Here is a 24,038-nt window from a genome sequence, read left to right as displayed (position 1 = left end):
GGCAAATGGCTACACTGAGCTTAGATGTTTGCTTTACACAATCTCGAATAGCTCTGCTATGTTGGATGGGTCAATTAGCATGTACTTTGGCTGTTTATGTTACCATTGACATATTCTGCCATTTGCCTTTCTTTTGCATCTCTATACATTTCCCAGGATTCAGTAAATTCCATGTAGGCTTCACACAGAGCCTACATGAAGTTTACATGTTTGCGTGACACTGCGAGGCAAGCGGCAGCACGATATGCATATTAATGATGTGCAGTGTGACTAAGCGAATGCAGATACAATTCTGTTTAAAGCAGAACACCTGCGGTCCTCAGATTTCTGTGGAATGTCACAATGACCACCAGGGCTTCACAGATATCTGGAAATCTGTTAGTGCAACACATCTCCACAAAGGCCAATATAATGCAGGGACATTTAATCAGAAACAGGGACATATGTGCCATAGATGTCACTTAGACATATGGTAGAATGAAACTCAAACATACCTGTCATCCTCTTTGAACAAGATATGTTGAAAAAGGCATACATAATGGGGAGATAAATCCCCAAAATAGGGACAGATTTTTAATATTGCACTTACAAACTTAGAAAGTTGATAGAATAACTAGGTTGTACATTAGCATGAACTTTCTGAAGAGCATGAAGTTTGAATCTCAGATATCAGCCATCAGTTTCTAACTTCACTCCTCAATGACATGCCAATGATTTGACAGAAAACAAAAATGCTACGAGGAAAAGATCAGAAATATCTAACAAAAACTGGACATTCTGCACAAATCAGGACACTTGAGAAGTATGCACTCAAATGTATGTAATAGTGAGTCACATCGGTTCAGAAATCATCTTAGTGACAGGGCAAAAAAGCCACAAATTTGATTAGGAAAACATCTGGACATCCTGGGAATATCTGGACAGTTGAGAGGTATGAATGTGAAGTATATGGTCCAAACACAGTACAGGACAGTGCACCTACAGTACAGCATATTGTGATATCCCATTCTGCATACTGTACTGAAGCTCTGTAAATGATCTGTAACAGGACATGGACTGCCATGTAAAATGATAAATCGGGAGGTGTGTGTATTGAATAGGGGCACACAGAAGAATTCTAGAAATGAAAGCAGGGAAAGAGGGCAGGTGGAACTCCCCTCATGTACAGTGCAGGAGGGCAAGTCAATGGATGATTGTTGCAGCAGCAACACCAAGCACATATCTATATGGTACAGTACAAACTGTACAGTGAAAATGTGTTGTCTGTGACTGGCACACAAGGTGACATAACAATGAGGAGGATGTCTGTGTGAGATAAGCATTCTTACATGAATAATGGGGAGGACATCTATCAGGGATCTCACATACAATTGGGTCAGGGTGCATATCGCGAAGCTGTGCAAAGCGATATGCTTGAATATGAGTGTACTCTCAGCAGAGGTCTACAGTGAGGTGGCCACAGGTAAAGTATCATGGAAAACATTATAAGAATAATATCACCCACTAATCCCATGCCTCTGACATAACACGTGATGTGGAGTGATAAGAGATGAGGCCGCACACACACACTTAAACAACTATTGTGATACATCCACACTTTATGAGGGTAACTATGCACACTCGCCTGGCACTGTAACATTTTCTGGAAGTCTTAGAAAGGACACTGCTATACCTGTATAAGACAGTATGGGCAATACAAGCTAGCTGTCTTGTTTGTAAGCATGGCATATATATGTGTGTGTGTGTGTGTGTGTGTATATATATATATATATATATATATATATATATATATATATATATATATATAGATAGATAGATAGATACAGATATGCATACATACATATATATATATATATATATATATATATATATATATATATATATATATATACCTGATAACACCGACACGCCAAAACACCGACAACTAAATAACCAACACCACAAAACAGAAAGTTCAAAATCACGAAACTTCACATGCCCGACAAACCACAATCCCGACAATCAACAAAACACAGACCTTACCCGAAAAACACATACACAACACAAGCACACCAAAAACCTTACAAACCTGCACTAAACGTTACATACACAAGTATCTATGCACTAACCTTAACCCAAACCCTAACCCTAAGGTCTATCACTATCACACACTTACCTTACCCGCACCCTAACTCACTTAATCCGCCCCTAACCCTAAAGTCCATCACTATCGCACACTTATCTTACCCGCACCCTGACCCTAACGTCTGTCCCTATCGCACACTTACCTTATCATGTCCGTGTTCTCAGCATCGGGCTTTTCAACTGTCGGTCTTCTCCATTGTCGATCTTCTGGTGTCTGTTATCTCGTTGTCGTATTTTTCTGCTTTTGGCGTAATGAGGTAGACCCATATATATATATATTTATATATATATATACACACACACACACACACACACACACACACACACACACGGGCAGACACACACACACACACACACACACACACACACACACACACACACACACACACACACACACACACACACACACAACACACACACACACATATTTATATAAATGTCACAAATCACACTGTCATATACGATATACATACAATGAATGTTGTCAAACACCTATGTATGAAGAGTGTGCATAAATAGAACAGGTAGCACACATGCATTTGATGTAATACTGTGAAACACTTGTATGTAGTGTGTGCATAAACAGAACAGGTAGCACACATGCATCTAGTGTAACAATTTGACTGGTGTTCCGCACCATCAGACAGTCATGTATATTCCACAGAACGAATACCTAGTATAGCCAGTACACTGTGTGACAGTGCACTGTGACATAACCAGTACATGTGTTACATTCAAGGGAGTAGTCAGCACTGTGACCACATGCTGATGAATATATCACTTGCCATCTACCCTAGGGCTTGAGTCATATATGCATTGGTCTGATTATAGGGTATGATGTCCACCTTATCCTTGGGTGGTGTGTTTGTTTTCTGATTTAACAAATCCCCCCATCTTTCTTGTCAATACAGGTGTTGTCATGGCTGTGGCATCAGTTTTTGTTATGTGTTGCTAACTGTATTATACTAATATCACAGTTGGAGTCAATGTTTGCCCACAATCTGTCGTCCTTCAGGCAGCTGTTTGGGCACATCATATCTATGTCATCTGTGATATCCATCACTTAACTAAAGGACATAAAGGGCATATCAGGCATCCCTGATGTACCCACTTGATCACTTGACCTGATATATGGGTCATGTCACACATTTCAACATATTGAGATGCCACTTATGTCATACTCTGGTCTACCCATTTGGTGATGTAGCTGTTTATGGCCACATGTGACAGTGTTGATTTAATATCTCAGTGTGGATTTGTGCCAAATGCCTTGACCTGGTCAAGTTCCACAAGATGTTACTGTTATCATCATGACTGCCCTTGTTGACCTCTTTGAGGACATCTATCAAATGTAATGGACTTGTGTAATGGACTTGATGTAGCATTAGTGTACATTTAGAAGAGGTCTATGATGACATGTTGGTCTACCTCACAATCGAGGAGAGTCCAGATTTCTCTGTATATGGATGAATCTACCCTCGTGAACTTATAGCTTTAATTCAAGCTGAAGTTACAGAGGATAGGAAAAGTAAATTTAGGCCTATTTTAGGTATGGGAACAAAGTTTTCTAACAAGCATGGCTCTGTACCTTCCAATGATATTGTATATAATACAGCCTTTGTTACTGAATTTACTACCAATGCTTATCAAATCAAAGGCATTGTGCAAAGAGAATGGGATACATTTTCAAAGTTTACAAATTTACCCAACTTAAAAGATTAACCTATTAAAGTAGTATTTAAAAAGGGACGGAATATCAAAAATATCTTGGAATCTGTTAGAAATGAAAATGTTTTTACACACAGAAGGAAGGGTAGCTACAAGTGTGGGGCTTGTAACCAGTGTACTTATATTTCCAGCAAAGAACAAGTGGTTATTGCACCCAGACAAAAAAATCCTAACTGCCAAAACTTATAGTAATTGTAACTCCCAAGGTCTTGTCTACCTAGCTTCCTGTTTTATTTGTGACAGTTATTATGTTGGGAAAGTTGAACATCAACTTAAACAAAGAATTTATGAACATATGAATGACTTCAATAAAAGGAATGCTAACAATGCACTTTTTAAACATACATTATTATGTTCCAATGCTAGATTTACTTTTTTTGTTATTGAAACTGTCCCTAAAGAACTAAGAGGTGGTCCTTGGGAGAGCAAATTAGAATATATGGAAACCTATTGGCAAATTGTTCTGGAATCTAATAAACCCACAGGTCTTAATGACCGCATTTCCTTGGTACCCCTACTTAAACTCAGATCAGCCAAATTATAAATAAGAGAATTATTTTTGTATTGTCACTAGTTGTTTTGTTTTATTATTTGATAATGAATTTATATATATATATATATATATATATATATATATATATATATATATATATATATATATATATATATATATATATATATATATATATATATATATATATACATACACAATGTATTTCTTATGGCACGGTATTACTGATTTTTAGCCAGGGAGAATTATGTATTTTTAATCTGGCCATCAGTTTAACATTCATATACATACATACATTTTTATAAATTTATTGTACTAATTTATTATATTATGCATTACACATTTTAAAACAGCTGTTCTGTTTTGCATTATGTTCTGTTCCCTTTTTTAAATTTCTATTTATTATTCAACATAGTTTTAATGTATATTAATATGTTTTTAAGTACTGTGGCTTTAAATGAAACATTAATTGATTGTATTAATTCATGAGTGTGTGTATATATATATATATATATATATATATATATATATATATATATATATATATATATATCAGCTGTGATTGTTGTGTCATTGTTTAATCTGATGAAGTCTGAGGGAAACTTGGACAAAAACGCATTTTCTTTTTATGTGTGGCGTTAATAAACACAAGTGTGATTATCTACGTTGAGCTCGGTTTACTGCCAGCATTGAGTGGTTACTCTTTCAGTGTACGGAATCTTGTTTTTTAGTGATAATTTAATACCTCAGTGTGGATTTGTGCCAAATGCCTTGAACTGGTAAAGTTCCACAAGATGATACTGTTATCATCATGACTGCCCTTGATGACCTCTTTGAGGACATCTATCAAATGTAACGGACTTGATGTAGCATTAGCAAATCACACAGGTCTGTTGCACTCACCTGGAATATTACTAGTGTACATATGGAAGAGGTCTATGATGACATGTTGGTCTACCTCACAATTGAGGAGAGTCCAGATTTCTCTGTATATGGATGAATCAGGTGCTGTCTTCCCAACTCAGGTGGATGCATGCTGATGTACACTATTGTATGGGGAACATAGGCCATGTGAAGGATGTGTTGAACTGTGTATTCCACCATATCAGGAAGGTAAATCATGCCATAGTGATCTGTGATGTTGTTACAGCCCATCGATTCATGTGATAGGCCTGGATGAATGTAAGGCAGTACATACTGCCTATCATGATCTGGCCTAGGGTTTTGACACAATTCCCCATGCAGGTATCATTGAGAAAACCTGCAAGCTGGGGATTATCCCTTACATCGGTTGATGGGCAACCAATTGGCTCAGTAACAGAATGCATCATGTTAAAGCTGGTAAATCAACCTGTACCAGTAGAGCTGTCACCAATGGCAAACCCCAGGGATCTGTGCTTGGCCCTACATGGTTTTAACAGTTCAGGCTAAAGTATATGGCCTTTGGCTTACCAAGATTTGAGTCCACCAATGGTGATATAGTACAGGAGAAGCTAACATGCACACCTGAATGATGACAAAGGCTCACAATCTAAAAATAAATGCAGAAAGGTGTGTTTGTAATGCTGTCCATCTGAAAAGTGGAAATCTATGTTAATCACAGCACTGACAAAAGTCCTGCTTTGCAGAAACCCAGTAATGCAAACACTGGTAGCACATGTAGATAGCACTCTGAACTTTGACCACCAAGTGTCCACACTGGTATTGTAAGCCTTTGCTGTGCACATCATAAGTTATGCCATCATATTGAGATCTTAGGATTGTAAGACAGCACTGTAGTCAAACCTCATCAATGCACTAATAGAGTATAATGCTCTCTTTTATCATGTACCTCACCAGACACATGTAGCAGCTGGGAAGACCACCAAGCTTTCTCAGCAAAATAACACAGGGCCTACAAATCATGCCATGATGTATGTGGATAGATTAAAAGCCATGTCACTGTAATATTTATTGCATAGGATGACGTGACTTCTGTTTGGTGTCCAGGCTAGTCTCTGATGCTGCCCTGGTGGGACTACTGCCTATCCAAAACTTTGATTTAGCTGACAACATTAGTAGTGTCTATTGAGGAGAATATAACAGTGTCTCACATGCTGGTGTAAAACACTCTCTGTAATGTCAAGCAGCAGCTCACACACACCTGACTGTAGTGAGAAGAGAACCCCTACCTATCGAAGTACACAGACTATAGAACACAGTACTTTACACAAGCACCCACAGCTCAAGTCTGATTTGCAGTATCTCAGACATTTTATAGCTGATGACATCAGCAGTATCTTTTGAGAATATAACAGTGTCCCACATGCTGGTGTAAACTGCTCCTTGTAATGTCAAGCAACAGCTTACATGCATACACACAGTTAACTGCAGTGAAATCAGAACCCTACCTAAGCACACAGACTACAAAACACAGTACTTTATGCAAGCACCATGGCACAAGTATGACTTTTGCAAGACTGCAGGTGAACTTCAAATTGGTGACATCAGCAGTGCATGTTGGAGAGATGTTGGGAGGCCTGTATGAAATGGATGTGTAGGCATGTGCAAGCATCAAAAGTCTGTCATTCCATGAGATTGGAGTGGCAACTGTAGGATTCACACTTCTGCTCTTCTGGCTAGACACACACACACACACACACACACACACACACACACACACACACACACACACACACACACACGCACACACACACAAACTCCCAGTAGACTGCAGTGAGAACAGAACTCCTACATACTTAAGTACACAGACTACAGAACACTGTACATTATGCAAGCACCATGGCAGACTGCAGGTGAACTTGTACATGACATCAGCAGGCCTTGTGGGAGAAAAAAGGTTGGGAGACCTGCATAGGCTGATAGCTTCATATGTGCATACAAGGCTACTAATCTAATGACCCTACAGTGTTTAGAAGCTTAGCTGTGTAAAAGCACAAGTACCCTTATTGAGCATAGTTGGATGGTCATTGTTAGCAGAACAATTTTGTGAGCAACTGCAACTATCCCTGTCCATGAGGGACATAGGTGCCACCCTAGTGGTGACTTTACAATCACTCAAGCAGTAGTCAAGGTTGCACTTGAACAGGGTCATTGAGGAACACTGATTCACATGAAGTGGGAGCCCAGATCTGTCTCCCCAGCATGGCCTGTTTATGTTACAGGCTAAGTTGAAAACCCTTAGCCGAGTTTGTCTTGTCCCATTTTATTTGCAGATGTGCCGCATTTCCAGTAGGACAGGGTCTGAGACTGCATTGTAGGGTAGGCATAGAACACCTCTCAGCAGCTTGCATGATCCTGAGTGCACTGACAGGTCTTTCAGTATTTTCATGTATGTCATGTTTTGAGGCTCTGAACAACCTTGTGCTTTGTTTTATTGCTGCAGGTGTCTGGTGAGGTACAGACAGAAGGGAGCATTGTACTCAATTATTGGTCTGATAAAGGGTAGAGTACAGCAGAGGTATGACGACCCTGGTCTTGGATGCGATATTCATATATATGATGTGCACAGTGCAGAATGCGTGTGTCACCACTATGGACACATAGTGATGAAAGTATAGATTGCTATTAACATGTGTTCCCAGGTTTCTCAACATTGTGTTTGAGCTTAGCTGGGTGCTATGAATATCATAATTAGCAGGGGTACTTCATTGCCAAAGGGAACAATGAGTCATTGTATGCTTTAAGGTTCAGTCTGTGAGTTTGAAACCAATATTTGTGAGTGGCAGCCCCTTCTGTAATATGTTACCGTTATTGTGGGACTCTATATTAGTGTGTCCAGTTGCCAGTCATCTGCTACTTGGTAAACTACAGGTCATCTACCATTCCCTGCATTTCAGTGAAGTAGTTTGCAAACATTTGAGGGCCTAGCACAGATTTGTGGCATTCTAATTGTAACTAGCTACTAGTGGAGGTACAGTCCCCCACTCTGAGAGTGTGTGTTATGTCATTGAACCAGTTGCCTATCCCTGTACTACTGTTTGGCTTAATTCCCACATGGGAGATCTTCACTATGACACATGAATGGGGGATGGTGTCAAAGGCCTTGGATAAATGTCATCATAGGTGGTATGTCCTGTTATCCCTCATCCAGGTCTGTGGGGTCAGTATCCAAGAAGTTCACAAGGTTCAATAAGCAAGATCTACCCTTGACAAAAACAAAATGTGTAAGGTCAAGTGTGTTGAAGGCCACCTGTGTCCCTGTGGATATAGTCCATGCTGATTCTTTCCCTAGCCTTGCAGTTTAAGTGTTTTTAGGCATATGGGTCAATAGATGTAGTTCTGCATGTTACCAGATTGATGTGCATTGCATAGCACACAGCATTTGATATCACATTTTGTACTGTGGATGATATATATGTGGAAAAAGTACTGAGACATCAGGGTTGCAGTGCTTGGGGAGGGGGGTGGCAACAGATGGATGTATTATAAATATGTGACATATTGTTAGATAGGTCCCTCAGTTTGTAATGTTTATATGTGTAATTTCATGTCATATACAGGGAACGGACAATAAACAGCAGTAATACAGCATGATATGTACATTTCCATAACCAGGTGAGCAGCAGTTTGCTCGATGGTTACCAAAGTTTATGCATGATACACATGTTTGTACATAGGTAAGCAGTGTGCCAATGCAAGCCACATTGCTAGAGTTTGACAGTTAGTATTGAGTCTATGAAATACACCTGCTGCTTACCTGACTCTGACAAGTGTTCATAGGTTCATAGGTTCATACTAGGCTATCTGCCCTAGGGCATTTATAAGCCTAGCCAGAGTGTGTGTGGCTTTCACCACCCCTTAGGATGAGAATACTATACCCATTAGTTTGCTGTGCCTCTGTCCAGCAGTGACACAGAGATGATTCCCGGGGTAAACCTACGATCTTCCATCCACTCGTCAAGATTTCTCTTGAACAGAGTCAGTGAGGGGCTCTGTCTCACATGGACTGGGAGTCTGTTCCATAGTGTAGGGAGTCTCTGGGTGATGAATCTGTCCCTCCAGCATGTCCTATTTATATCCGTGTTGAGGTTTAAGTCTCTTGCTCTCGTGGCTCTGGTGGATTTGGATTTTTTGAGGTGGAGCATGTCCATTAATTCCGGGTTGGACATGGCCTTGTATGTCAGGCACAGATCACCTCTGAGCAGATGGTATGTGACTGAATAGAGCTGGAGTTTCTTCAGTCGGGCATCGTATGACATATGTTTGAGCCCCTTTATCCTTTTGGTGAGGAACTTTGGGGTCTTTCCAACTGCTGCAGGTGTCGGGTAAGGTACATTCAATGGGGCGTTGTACTCAATCATTGGTCTGATAAGTGAAGAGTACAGGGGTACAATGACCTCTCCTGATCTGGATGTGAATTCCTTCATGATCAGGTGGGCAATGTAGAAGGTCTTCCTAACCACTTTGGCAATGTGAGTGTCAAAGAGAGGTTACTGTCAACTTGGGTCCCCAGGTCCCTGATAACTTCTTCCGTGTTTAATGGATTACCACCTATGTGGTAATTAGGGGTTACCTTGTTTTTCCCAAAGGGTATGACTATACATTTTTTGGCATTTAGCTTAAGGCCATGGCTCTAGCACCAGTTATCCATTTCTATGAGACCTCTCTGGAGGATGTCTGTGTCTGATGGAGTGTCAATTATGGTGCCCAGTTTGCAGTCATCTGCGAATTTTGTCAGCCACAATCCCCCTATGTTTGCCTGCACTTCAGAAAAATAAATGCCGAACAAGAGGGGGCCCAGGACTGAGCCCTGTGGGACACCACTCGTGACCGGCTTAGAGTCTGACATGGCACCAGCAACTCTAACCCTGTGGGTTCTGTCCTTGAGCCAGTTTGCAACCCATCTTGTGACATATGGGTTTACTGCTAAGCTGGTGAGCTTTTCTATGATGCCCGAGTGGGGTATTGTGTCGAACGCTTTTGCTAGGTCAAGGTAGGCTGTGTGAACTGCCTTACCCTCATCAGTGGCCTTAGTGACTGTTTCGAAAAAGTCGACCAAGTTCAAGAGGCAGGATCTGCCCTTGACAAAGCCAAATTGGGTAGGATCCAGTGTCTGTAGGTCCCCAATGTCTTTATTTATGAGTTCCATTATGATCCTCTCCATAGCTTTGCAGACAAGGCTCGTCAAGCTTATGGGGCGGTAATTTCCAGGGTCTGTAGAAGCACCACCTTTGTGGAGTGGGACCACAGTTGCCGTACGCCATTCTTTGGGTACGTATCCTGTAGTAAGGCTAAGATTAAACAGCAGCCTTATGTGTGGGTTTAGTTCCTCATTGAGTTTGTGTAGCACACAGCCGGGGACACCGTCCAGTCCCATTGATGCTGTGTTTTTTGCTTTAGAGAGAGCAGCTCTCACCTGGGCATCTGAGATGTTTGGGAGGCTAGACTCTGGTGGGATAGATATTTCTCCTTTTGAGGGGGGGGGGGAATTTGCACTGAACCTGTCTGCCAGTATGTTGGCAATGTCTGTGGGTTCAGTGATTTTTGTATCATTTTGGACTAATTCTGAGCATATCTGGGAGTTTCCACCCAGGTTTCTAACATAGCTAAAGAAGGCCTTATGATTGTCTTTTGTGTCATTAGCGATTTTTCTCTCAAAGTTGGCCTTGGATGATTTTATGAGTGATCGTAGTTTTTTGCTAGTAGTGATCAAAGATGCCTTCCCTTTTATGGATTTTGCTCTGCCATGTAGAAGCTTTCTCCTCTTGTTGTAGAGTTTGTTTATGGCTGGGGTCCACCAGACCAGGCGCCTGCCTTTGGTGGAAAGGGTCTTGATTTTATTAGGGATTGCTTGATCCATACATTCCTGGAGGTGCTCGTAGAAGGCATTTGTAAGGGTTTCAGCAGCGTGGGTTGTGGTTTCCACTGGCTCGGGGGCCTTGAAAGATACCACTCCAGTCTTAAGAAGTGTGAAGTTTGCTTTTGAGAAGTTCTTCACTGTGGTCTTTTTTGCTGGGGTTGGGGGCGGGATGTGGATCTCCAGTGAGATTAATTTATGGTCTGATCTCACCAATGAGGGATATACTTCCGGTGTGGAGCATTTTGTCCCCATGTTTGTGATGATCAGGTCTAGTATATTTTCTCCTCTTGTGGGAATGGTGACTAGTTGTTCCATAGCATTTGAGTTTATGAACTCCAGGAACCTTTGGGCTAGGGTGTTGGGGCTTGAGTAATGTTCCCAGTCTATGTTTGGGTAGTTGAAGTCACCCAATATGATGGTGTTTGGAGAGACATTCATACTCTCCAGTGTCTTCAGGAAGGTTGTGTGGGTTTCCTGAGTTTAAGAGGGTGGTCTGTAGCATGCTACAAACTGTAGGGCAGTTTTACCTATGGTTAATTGCACCTGGATGGTCTCCGATGCTTCGTGCATTGCTACTAATCTGGAGGTGTGTGTATCCTTTATGAATATGGATACTCCCCCTCCTTTTGTGGTTCGGTCCGGATTTTGGGGCCGGAACGCATGATATGAGGTATAACCTGATAGTGCTGGGGTGCTCTCAGGAGCCTTGAACCAGGTTTCAGTCACAGCACAGACATCGATGTTCTCCATACTGAGGAGGGCTTCGAGGGCGTGCATCTTGAGGTTTAGACTTCTGGCATTGAGCAGTATTACCCTTAGTTTTTCTCCATTTTTGTTTTCTAGGGTGGTAGGTTTATCATTTGAGCCTTGCCTAAAAAAGGCACTATGCGGGTGGCAAGAGCCTTTGCCAATATCCGGACGCCCAGGGTGACAGGTGCAAGCCATCCCTTGAGCAGCGTGGCTTGTCAAGCATGTCATCCCAGGCAGACAGACATTGGATCCCCTTAGAATGACACCAGTAATTAAGCCAATTATTAAAGCTGATCATTTTGTCTCTGTATTGTGGCACCATTCTTGGTGAGGGTAGGATACTGCTCAGGGTCAGGGTCATACCGGCCTGGGCTACATAATCTGAGAGCTCCTCTATGTCTCTTTTCATGTAGTCCAGGGAGGTGCGTCTCAGGTCGCTCACACCGGCATGGACAATGACTGAGTCATACTTGTACTTGCTGTGGAGTGACCTGAGTGCTTGTGTTATGTGGCGGATTCTAGCACCTGACAAGCAGCTTACTGTGATCTTTTCCTTGTTCAGTCTGGTGAGTGGGACGTCAGTGTGTCTGACTATGGAGTCACCTATAACAAGTGTGTCTGGCATTGTGTTTGGCCTTAAGGGCTGTGACTGTTTAGCACACTGACTTTGTGAACTATGTGTTGCATGTCTTATGTCTTGAGGTGGCAGTTGCTTGGGTGTCTGCTTTGGAGGCCTCTGTAGTTTTGGTAGATTTTTGATCAGTGCCTCCGAGTATGCATTGATACATTCTGTTTTGGGGCCAGATGGTACTGGGTTCAAATACAGGTGCATCTAATATTTTTAAATACATTGCCGCCATATCTAATACTTTTAAATACATATTAATACATTGCTGCCATTGCTCATTGCTGCATGTTGGTGCAGCACACAACCCTATGCACCATCCCTGGCAACTGGATATGGATGATAAAATAACCACATCTGCCACTGTTCCAGGAGTGAACCACTGGACAAGCCTCCGAGGCAGGGCTACCTGAGGGGGCAGGTAGTGCAAGGGCAGCAGAAGCAGTGCTGCTTGGTTGGCTCCCAGATGTTCTGGGCAATAGTGCTGGAGCTAGTGCAGGGGGGGCAGGCAGATCCTGTGGGGCAGGCCTATGCCATTGTTCTGTGGAGCATTTAGTGGTGTGGTACAGATGGATGACATGAACACATTTTGATGACAAAAACATTAAAATAAAATAAAATTAAAAATTAAAATCAAAAAAGAGAGCTAAGGGTTGGGGGGGTCAGAGAAAAGAAAAGAGATACAGTTAGTACCTTCATGTGTGACATGCAATGAATTAATACAATTATTTGACTCTATTGTCTTAACGTTTACTTTTAAGACTACACCTCCTAACAGCTAACTTTTACTGCTAAGACTACCAGCTACTAACAGATGCACACTATACTACAGACTGCAGCAAGTACTCCTTGACATGTGCATATGTTGCACCTATGCATGTTCCAGCTATACAGATTACAGTTTACAACAGGGTATTTGTGTCACTGATATAGAGGTTTTAATTTAATTTAAATATAATTGAAGAGTTAACAGCATTGTATAGTTGGGAAATGTGGAATTTTAACCCACAAAAAAGCTATCTTTAATTTTTAATGCTACAGTAACACTACTCTTCTGCTGCATACATACCACATGCCTCCCACATCCTCACCAATCTAGCCCCATGAGTTTGGACACTGACCTCCTGGTCCTTGGCAGCTATGGAAAACACAGAACAGAAGAGAATACCATTAGGAATACCAGTGTTGCCTACAGTCAGCTTTTTTAAGTCTTATGTGTACTCTGCGTAGTTGAACCTTACACAGGTGTGGGATGTTTGCAGACCTAAATTCCTCGATCCAAGCATCAAGAGTATCACTCTTTCTCCACCTTAGGTCATTAAAATGATGTCTACATCATCACCAGTGCACATGATACTAGTGGCACTGAATACAGCCCAGGCTAAACTATCCCAAGCTTTCAACTGATACTGGAACCCAGAATAGTCCCCCTACAGAAGCCTGGCACTGTGGTTCTTAACTAGGAGTCTAATAAAAGTCTTAGCCTCCTGGATACCCCATCTTTCTGCCCTAAAGCTAACACCTTCTCACAAACACCTGCCATGTCTACCATAGATCAAGAGCAATGGAGAGGGATGGTTTCTCACCAATTCCAGTTATCACATTTACTGGGAGTGTGCACACTGTTTGAAACTGTTGCACTTATCATCATGCAAATGTGGTGTTCAGAGGTAAGCACCGCTGAGCACCATGTCTGAGTGATGGTAAGCGGAGCACAACAGTGTCAAGCAGTGAGACATTGCATAATTGCAGTTGCAATTTCAAGGTTGTTGGATGTACAGGCAATTGTGCATGTGTGTTAGGCAAATATGAAGGCCATACAAGTCCAGATTGCAGAAATATACTTACAGGAATATAGTACACAGTATACCCACAGTCAACTACCCTATAATAAATGTGATAATACATAGATATATATACAGGAATAACTGACACAATACTAGTGTCTCAGCCCTCATACATATAATTCACATCACCTCCATTATGTCAAGTGTTATGAGAGTGACTATAATGGGAAGTGGAACAGCAGTAAAAGTGTATAGAATATGTTCTATTCAAATGTGGACCATGTGTATGGCAGTCCTACACTTACCTGTTGCCACAAGAAGGTTGAGAGCATACTTGTCTATGTTGCAGTTCATTGCTATAAACTGCAATGCCACAACACTAAAACAAAAGTTATACACACAGTACTAGGACCCAGTACCATCTGTACTTCAGCCATATACTTACACATCCTGCCATAGGACTAGTTACATGACATTTCCTAATCATTCTTAAAGTGTCTCTTTTAACTGCAGCACAGCATAGCTTAGGGGGTTTGCTGATGCCCAATAGTATTAATTGAATGTATCCAGTTTCTAAGTTTCTATTTTGGTTGTCTGGTTCCTGCCTGCTTCCTAGGTGGGCCAGTTGTCTAGATTGTGCACTGCTGTGCTTCATGTAAATCAGATAAGCATAGCCAAACCTGACATTCATTTTTCTCCATTTCCTGTGTTTGCTCTAAGCAGATCATTACACCAACACTGGCCAATAAATAAAAAAAAAGAAAAGAAAAACAAAAGAAAAGGGAGCAATAATTGAAATAAAAACAATCTGTGACATACGCACTAGAAAATGGTAGTACACATGAGATATTTCTACATAGGTCTGGATTTGAACTTTCACTCAAGTGCACTTTCAGAGCATAGGATGGGTGCCTTATCCCTTTTTGCCACATAAGCACCTTTGCAGTAAAGAACTGAATTCAGTATGCACCCAATCAACTGCAACAGGATCTACAGTGATTCAAACCATACAAGTGTTATTTATACATGTATTAGTTTGGGATGTAATGCACCTAGTGATCACACAATCTGTCATGATTATTGCTTACAAATATATAGTTCTGTTTTACATTTCTGTGTTTGTTGGCCAGTCTTCATTTATCTGAACAGTAATCTGAGAAGTGCAATGTGTAAACCATTCTATATCATTGGCTTAAAATGTGTGAGGATATTAAGTGGAAATAATGTCATATGCAGTTGGAAACAAATGAAGGGTAGACTGTATGTTAAGAAACACAACCTGTGAATTGTGTGCTGCTTACTTACATTTCCAGCCTGACATCTAACACTTTGTAGATATAACCTGACACACCCAGTGAAAGTAAGGCAGTCTTCAGTGCCAATGTGTTTTCATTCTCCCAAGCAATAATTATGCACAGTTGCAATCCATTAAAAAACACTGAGGGAGTGCCTGCACTATGTTTCCATCTCCTACACAGATCCAAGTATTTGGGATTCAGCAACTCTAATGAGTTCACACCTCATTTGCATCTTCACCATGCTAACATCCCTGAATCTACACCATATAAAAAACAGCTGTGTAGCTAGGCAAACTGATTGTTAGGATACTTGTTTATGTTGGGAATACTGCACATAAGTTATTTCTTCAGGATATATCTGTACAGATGAGTACTGAACTTCAGAACATATGCTTCCATTTTGTCAGCTACATACACCATATACTGGAATGTATTTAAAAAAATTCTGACGCAAAGGCGTTTGCACTTTTATCTGTATGCATTAGTTAGAAGTGTACCGATGGCATGGGCATGTTTTTCAAGCCATTTCAGAGGTTTACATGATTACCTATATATGAAAATGGAATTCTCTGTGATAAATTTGTACAAATGTTTTAGGAACAGTTCCTTTGATAGATCTTTTATCAGTTCAAAGATAGTCTGTTAGCAAAATATAATTTTCCTGTTCTTTTGTTGGGAGAGCAAAGATGAGTTACTGTTATGGCACAAACAAGAATGGACTGTTCTTTTGAGTGGGAGCAATGCTGAGTTACTGCTATGGCACAAACAAGGATATGTTGCTCTAGTTACTCTCCTTGTTTTGCAGCCTGCCTGTTGTTCATATTTCACATCTCTAGACTGTTTTATGTTTCCCCAGTGGGTAATACTGAATGGCTACCTTTTCTGTTTTTTTTTTCTGTAAACAGTTGTTTTGTAGTTATGTGATACTTATGTGTATTATCCTTCTATTGTCTTTAGCACACCTAGGAGTATGTCAACCAGGTGTGTCAATCCCTGGAGTCCCCCTTTCACAGATGATGAGAGACAGGTGATTGTAGATGCCTTTGGGCAACATGATGCTTTTCTTCTGGAAAGGTGATGGAGTGATATGGCATGCAGGCTGGAAATATGGCACCAGATAGTAGCTGACATGAATGCCATAGGTGGCTACAGCAGGATACATAAGCAAGTGTGCCACAGGGTCATTGACATGATCACATCTGCATGAGGGACAGCAGTTGCAGTGGGCCATGACCAGATGGTTACCAAAGAAAGGTCTGCTAGGGGACCACCATTAACACCCAATGAAGAGTTTCTGGCAAGTATTAGGGATTCAGGTAGCTACCAGGAGAGTGCAGTACAGCATGTGCTAGATATTGAGCAATAGTGTCAGAGACAACAAGCTCATCCCAAGAGGAGCTTCCAGGTAGGCTTTGGTATCTGAACATTAAATACTGTTATATAGAAAACAATTGAAATCAAGAATTTAGTTCTGTGTCACATCTCTTTTTTTGGGGGGTGTTGAAGATTGCTACAGTTATTAGCTTAAGTTAGTGTTGTCAGCCACATTCTTATTGAAAGAATAGGTAATGGACATATAAAATAAAAGGGTCTATATTAGAACATCGAAGTTTCATAACTTTGAATGTTCTAATATCGGCCCCTATTCAGCGAAAGCTGAAAACATCGAACATACAGAACAGCAAATTTTTTCCTATGGAAAACATTTGCTGTTTCAAAACACATACACACAACACAAGCACACCAAACAAACAGCAATCCACACACATACACCTAAAATCTTACACCTAACCCTACACTAAATTCTACACACACCACTAACTATCCACTTACCTTAACCCAAACTCTAACTCTAAGGTCCGTCACTATCGCACACTCACTTCACCCACGCCCTAACCCTAACTCACCTACCCCACCCTAACCCTCATGTCCACACAATCGCACACTTACCTGACCTGTGCCCTAACCCTTACTCATCTATCCCGCCATAACCCTCACGTCCACACAATCGCACACATACCTAACCCGCACCCTAACCCTAACTAACCTAACCCACACTCAATCGCACACTTACCTGAACCCGACATGTAACTTTCCACCACAGCACTGAAAATACTGAAGCAACAGAAATGGACAATCAAATTCTTTCCCTAGGAAAAAATTAGGTTTTCTGTTGCTTCGATATTTTCAGCTTTTGCTGAATAGGGGTCGATATTAGAACATTTGAAGTTTTGAAAATTTGATGTTTTAATATAGACCCAAATAAAAGTATTACCCCCCCCCCCCGTGTTACTGTTAATTGTGTTGATGTTACTCTTACCTCCTGCTTAACTTCTTCCAGTGCTGTCTGGATTACAGAGGAGGATCTCTTCTACAGATGGTAAGCCAAACATTTTTATGTCAGTACTGCTGAGTAATTTAAAGAAATATTTTAGTGTGTGCTGTTGATGTCAGGCCTGTTGTGTGCATTGCTGTACTGTCTGCAGTAGTGGCAACACTATTTGTTAGCATATATTGCAGTATAGTAGTGTAGGCATTAATTTATTCATATATTTCTTGCTTTTTATCACAAGTGATAATGACAGTGGGAGTGGGAGTCACTGCATCAGCAGACTCTGATGATGATGCTGACTAAACTGAGGCACAGTTAGGGATGCAGTGGTTGAATCTGACACTGAGATTGACATGCCACCATCCCATGAAATTCCATCGGACACAGCCAGGAGGCCTATGCCTACCCATACCAGTGAGTCCATTGATATTGGACAGGTAGAGGGAGAAGCCATTGATCAGGGAAGTGTGGCTAGTGTGGCTTCTGTGCCTGTTGAGTCTGGCAGTAGACAAAGTGTGGGCAAAATGTCACACAGGAAGGTTGATAGGAGTGCTCAGAGGAGATCTGCTGTCCCTCCTCCATCTGGTGCAGATGTCTCTTCCTGTGTCACTCAATGTATGTTTAGGGCCAAAATAAAGGCACAGGCATGGTCCCAGAGTTGCTCAATACAAATGCTCAGGGTTATAGATGTGGCACAGTCTGACATGTGTGACTGCCTCCACTTTGTTGCCAAATCAATGAACTGGATGAATGACACATTGAAATAAGGGTCTATATTATATTAGCGAAAATCCTTTTAAGCAAATGCGAAAATGCTGAATGCACTAAACCGCGAAATTCAAAATGTCGAATCCCCATAGTCGTCCAACTTCACCTCCCACTACATACTGCCTACCCAAACAAAATAAATAAACCACATACATACACTAACCAAAACCCTACTTCTAACCCTAAAGTAAAGCACCAAACCCTACTTCTAACCCTACACTAAACCTCACATACATTACTATCTATGCACTTACCTTAACCTGCACCCTAACCCTAAGGTCCGTAACTATCGCACACTTACCTTACGGAGCTATACCACACACGGGTCAACCATGACACTTTGACATTTCAAATTTCGTGGTTTTGGACATTCTGCATTTCCATGGTTCACGCAATACATGTCACTCTTTTCGTATTCACGTAAAAGGACTTTCGAGCATCTAAATAGAACCCTTGGAATAAGTGGTGTCTGTGATGGAACATCTGCTGGGAGGGGAACAGCATCCACATGGGTGTAGGTTTGCCACCTAACCTGCTGTCAGCCAATGTGGCTATGCCCAATCACACTCTGGTAGTGGTAGCACTCCCACTGCTCCATCAGTGAGTGTGCTGTCCACACCCAGACATGGTAGGCCATGGGGTCATGGTCTTGAGCATACCCATGAAGGGAGCTCATCCATCAGATATCAGCTGCATTCGGGTAGCACTACTGCATCTGACCATAGGTGTGGATGTGTTAGTGTAACTCCTGGCAGAGCCAGTTCTCATGGTTGGGGATGACAATGATGAACTTCCACCTCTACCATGCATGGCTCACAGCTGTTCGACATACCAAGATATAGAGCCAGCACAGTACTTGGCTGTGTTCATGCAGACACTCACACGCTAATTTCACCTGAAGGACCCGTGCAAACACACACAAAACAGTTACTCATTTTGTCTCACTGGCCATTTGTTGGTGTATCCAACTGTCTACCTGCTTCTCTTTCTTACTCACATGCCCTTTCTGACCTTTTGTGTCATCCTAGGCTTCCTGATTCCCCCCCCCCACACACACACATATGCACATACACAAAACACTCTGTGCAAGTAATGATAACTGTGCCATATCCCTGTTTCTGTCTTTTGGATTCAGGAATACATAACCTTTGTGTCTGATGCTCAGGGTACATAGCTAACTTATTGCTTAGTATATCTGCATTTGTGGTGTTGAACTGTTAATTGTACCTTTGACATATATTGGCCTTGGAATGTTAGACAGTTGATAGCATCAACATTTCCCAACTTCATAGTGAATGAGTTTAACTTCATAGTGAATGGTCTTGTGAGGGTTGTGAAGTCTGAAACTACAATGTGTAGCATTAGTTTCTAACTTATCTCTTTAATGATGTTCCAGCACGTACATATGGTGCTAAACTGAGAACATGCAGTGATCATCAGTAATTTTGAGAGGTATGACTGTTTGGATCTTTGATGCCAGAGGCCTACAACTTAGTAATAGACACATATAAGTCAAATAAGTCTCTGCTGTCACATGTGAAGGTACTTTCTGTACAAATCTCCCACCTTTCACTTGTTTACCAGACCAAGTAATGAAATACAAGGATATGCCACACATTCATATTATTAAACAATATACTACAGGTTCAGGACTTACCTTGTAAAGGCAGCAGTTGCCACAGTTTTAGTTCACCACTGAGTCTGTCTGATGCAAGTAGTACACAGCGAATGCATGGAAAGGTAAAGGTTGTGTGAGTTGCCTGGCATCAATGTTACTATATGTATGTGAGTTGGAGGAAGGTTTTAAGTCCTTAGGTAGTGAGTGAGTGTGCTATGCATTGTCTATTAGCAAATGCAAGAGCATAGTGAGCACACCTACATCTGTCTACACCCACAGCAGCTGGTGATTCCCCCAGTGACTCATCATTTGCCTGTGGCTGTGGTGAATGGTAGGATGTGTGCCCCTTTCCCTTGCTGATACTGCTGAAGCTGTTTCTTCAGGATTATGTTGTGTAGCATGGCACATACTGTGAATATTACTGTACATGTCCATGGATTGTACTGCAGGGCTCCAAAAAATGTATGTAGGTACTGGAACTGTGACTTCAGCAGCCCAAACACATGCTCTATGATATTTCTGGTTTGAGCATGTACCTCATTATGGCATTCTTCTGTGGCTGTGTGTACATTTCTGATGGGTGTCATCAGCTACAGTTCCAGTGCATAGCCTGCATCCTCCAGTAATTGACACCATAGGATATCTCCCTCTAGCAAACATCTGTTACAGTGCCAGATATGTGAGTCATAGTAACTGCCAGGGTTGCCAGTACACATGTTCAAGATTATTCCCTTGGCATTATACACAACTTGGCAATTGATAGAGTGGTAGCCCTTTCCATTTATGTAGAACCTACCCTGTTCCCTAGGTGGTACCTTCATTTCTATATGTGTGCAATCTATGGCACCCAGTAGTTCAGGGTAGTGTGCTACATGGTAGAACTCCTGCATATTTCTGTTCCTCTCCTCAGAACTGGGGGAAAATATATGTGGTCGCTGGCATGCTGAAGCATAACATTCAGGAATTGATGGAGGATCCTGTATGCTGATGCCTGTAATACCCCAGCATGTACCCTGTTGGTCTTTGAAAGGTACATGTAGCTAGGATTCTAAGGGCTACACATACATTGGTCTCCACTGGGATGGGTTCCCCTTGATTGGCTTTGGCACTGAGTTGAGAACAACAGAAGTCTGAGTTGAGAACAACAGAGGTCTCAGAGTTACTGTAGTGTGTCCCTGTCCACCCTGTAGTGCTTTACAATTTCCACATCATGTAGGTTGTGAAAAGTTAAACAGGGCTTGAAATTCGTCTCCTTCTTGGCCTAGGCCTATTGGCAGCAGTAGCAGCAGCAGCAGCATTATTGGCTTCAGCTTCTAGCACATACAAATGAATTAAAGCAGCAGCAGCCCCTAACATTCTATCTGTGTAGACTCCTTTCCATGGGTGTATTCCAAAAGTTTTGGAAATCACAGGAAAAAAAATCACGGAGTCTACACAGATGCTTTATAGCTTGCTGAGTAGCTCCACCAGGTTATATTAGCTGATTACCATTCAATTCAGCTGCTTATGCTGTAATTAGCATGCCACAGTATTTACCTTGTTTGTGCAGGGTTGCATGCCTTCACATGGTGCTTACTGAATCTAAAACTGTTTGTGGATGTAACGTCCACACAGGGAAAAATGACCATGTAGGGTTTATGGAATCCCCCGATTGTCTACAGCCACTTAATGAATACCAAATGGCATGCGATCATACAGCTATTAATGAATCCAGCTCATTTTGTGTTTGTGTGTTTATAAACTGGATAAAGAAGTTAAAGGTAGTTTTATTTTATTTCCCTGAAGTTAAATTTACTGAAGTACAACTGACTTGAATACATTCAGTAATTTTAATTAAAACATAGATGAATGAAACTCATTATATGGCAGCACTCTGAAGTCAAAATAATACAGCAAAAGTTAAATACTTAAATAGAAGCATGATGCACACAGATGAAAACCTTCCTGCATCAGCAGTGTAGGGGTTTTGTCCCAGTGCCACCTTAGTTATTACTTTTATTCTAAGATCTTTGAAGTTTTGTCAAAATGCAGTTATCTGTTTAAATATAACAAACCTTCCTTCCCCTTTTAAAAACATTCAATGAGCTTGCAGTTAGAATAATATGTAAGAGAGTATCAGGGAAAACCCATCATATGGAACCATGCAGCATTTTTGCTCTCTTGCTTAATACAAAATAAACTTATTTCCTAGAATTCAATAAAATCCATGTAGACTCCATGTAGAGCGTACATGGAATGTACCCATGTACACAGCATGGTTCCCCCTTGGTAGTGCACCACACATATTAATAATGGCATGCTGCCAAGAAAGAGCACAGTAACAGTGATATTGAATCCATGTAGGCAGACGTGTTGAGGCTGGTCAGATGTTATGTACATGGTGAAGCTCCCTGTAATGTTCCCTGCTGCTGTTGACATGTGCTGTGAATTAATTGTGTTTTAAATTTCTAATTTTTGTTGAATCATTTTTTTTTATTTAATGTCCATTTGCATGGCGCAATGCAGAGCGCAAAAATGCCAAGCCGCCCTTACACACAGACAGCTGACACCTGCCAGACATCTAAAAATAGAAACTGGATGTAATTAATTATGAAATCTGTTTTTTAGGGGATTTTAAAATTTTTTTAAATGTTTGCACAGCACAACATGGAGCACAGCAATGCCAAGCCGCACTTACACATAGACATCTGACACCTGCCAGACATCAGGTTTGCATGATGCTAAGCATTGCAGCACTTTTTTGAATGTTCTGAATGATGTGTAAGGGCAGGAAAGCAACCTATATTAAGTGAAATAGGTGGGAATTCTGCAACACTTGTTGGAGTCCTTCTAACTGTCAGTATGCCAAGTGGTGTTCGAGAGGGTACAAGCTTTTGGGTGCAGATATAGGGTGTGCAGGAGTCCAGGGTTTTTTCTGGACTTTTGAAATGCAATTATGAATCTAGGCTGCTGAAGGATGATTACCAAGGCTCAGAATTTAAGGCTGAGGCCTTGGATTGGATGGCCAGGGACCTTACCAGTGCTACTGGTATCCCCCACACTGGTGAACACTGTCATCACTACTATGATGACCTGAAGCATAGAAAGAGGGGACCTTTGGACAACTGGGTCCAAGAGGTGAGGGCTGGACATGCCCCAGACATATGTAAATATTTCTTCCAGTATTTTACTAAAAATGCAAGCGGAATCTATGCAAAACTGCATAATGGTGTGCTTCTCTCCCAACAGCTGGAGCTGAGCAGGCTTGCAACATCCACTCCCATGCCAGGTGCCTGGCCAGGTTGTGCCATGAGTGTGGTAAGTATGAATATAGTATGTTAACTGTAGTGTAATAAACAATAAAGAATAAAAAACTGTACTGCAATAAAGAATAAACAACACAAACTGTAGTGCAATAAATGGGCAATTAGACGTATAGTTCAATAAATGAACAATAACAACTGTATTGCAATAAACACTAAACAACCCCAATAACAGTAAGCAAAAAGGTGTACAGCAGGATTCTGGTGTCATAACATAATTGCACTACAGCTCAATGCATTGTATGTATATGTAAAGGTTGCTGCAGTCAAGAGTAAAACTGTAATAACTGTAGAATGCAAAAGTGATGGGAAGAAAAATGTATTGCTCAACTCATACTATGGTTCAAGACTGTCTCCAGGCCAATTTCAGTCACATAATGCTCTCTTTTTCTC

The sequence above is a fragment of the Protopterus annectens genome, chromosome 1.part1 (assembly GCF_019279795.1).
Source record: "Protopterus annectens isolate FY-2018-M chromosome 1.part1, PAN1.0, whole genome shotgun sequence".
NCBI lineage: Eukaryota > Metazoa > Chordata > Ceratodontiformes > Protopteridae > Protopterus > Protopterus annectens.
Note: the sequence above shows the minus strand (reverse complement) of the source record.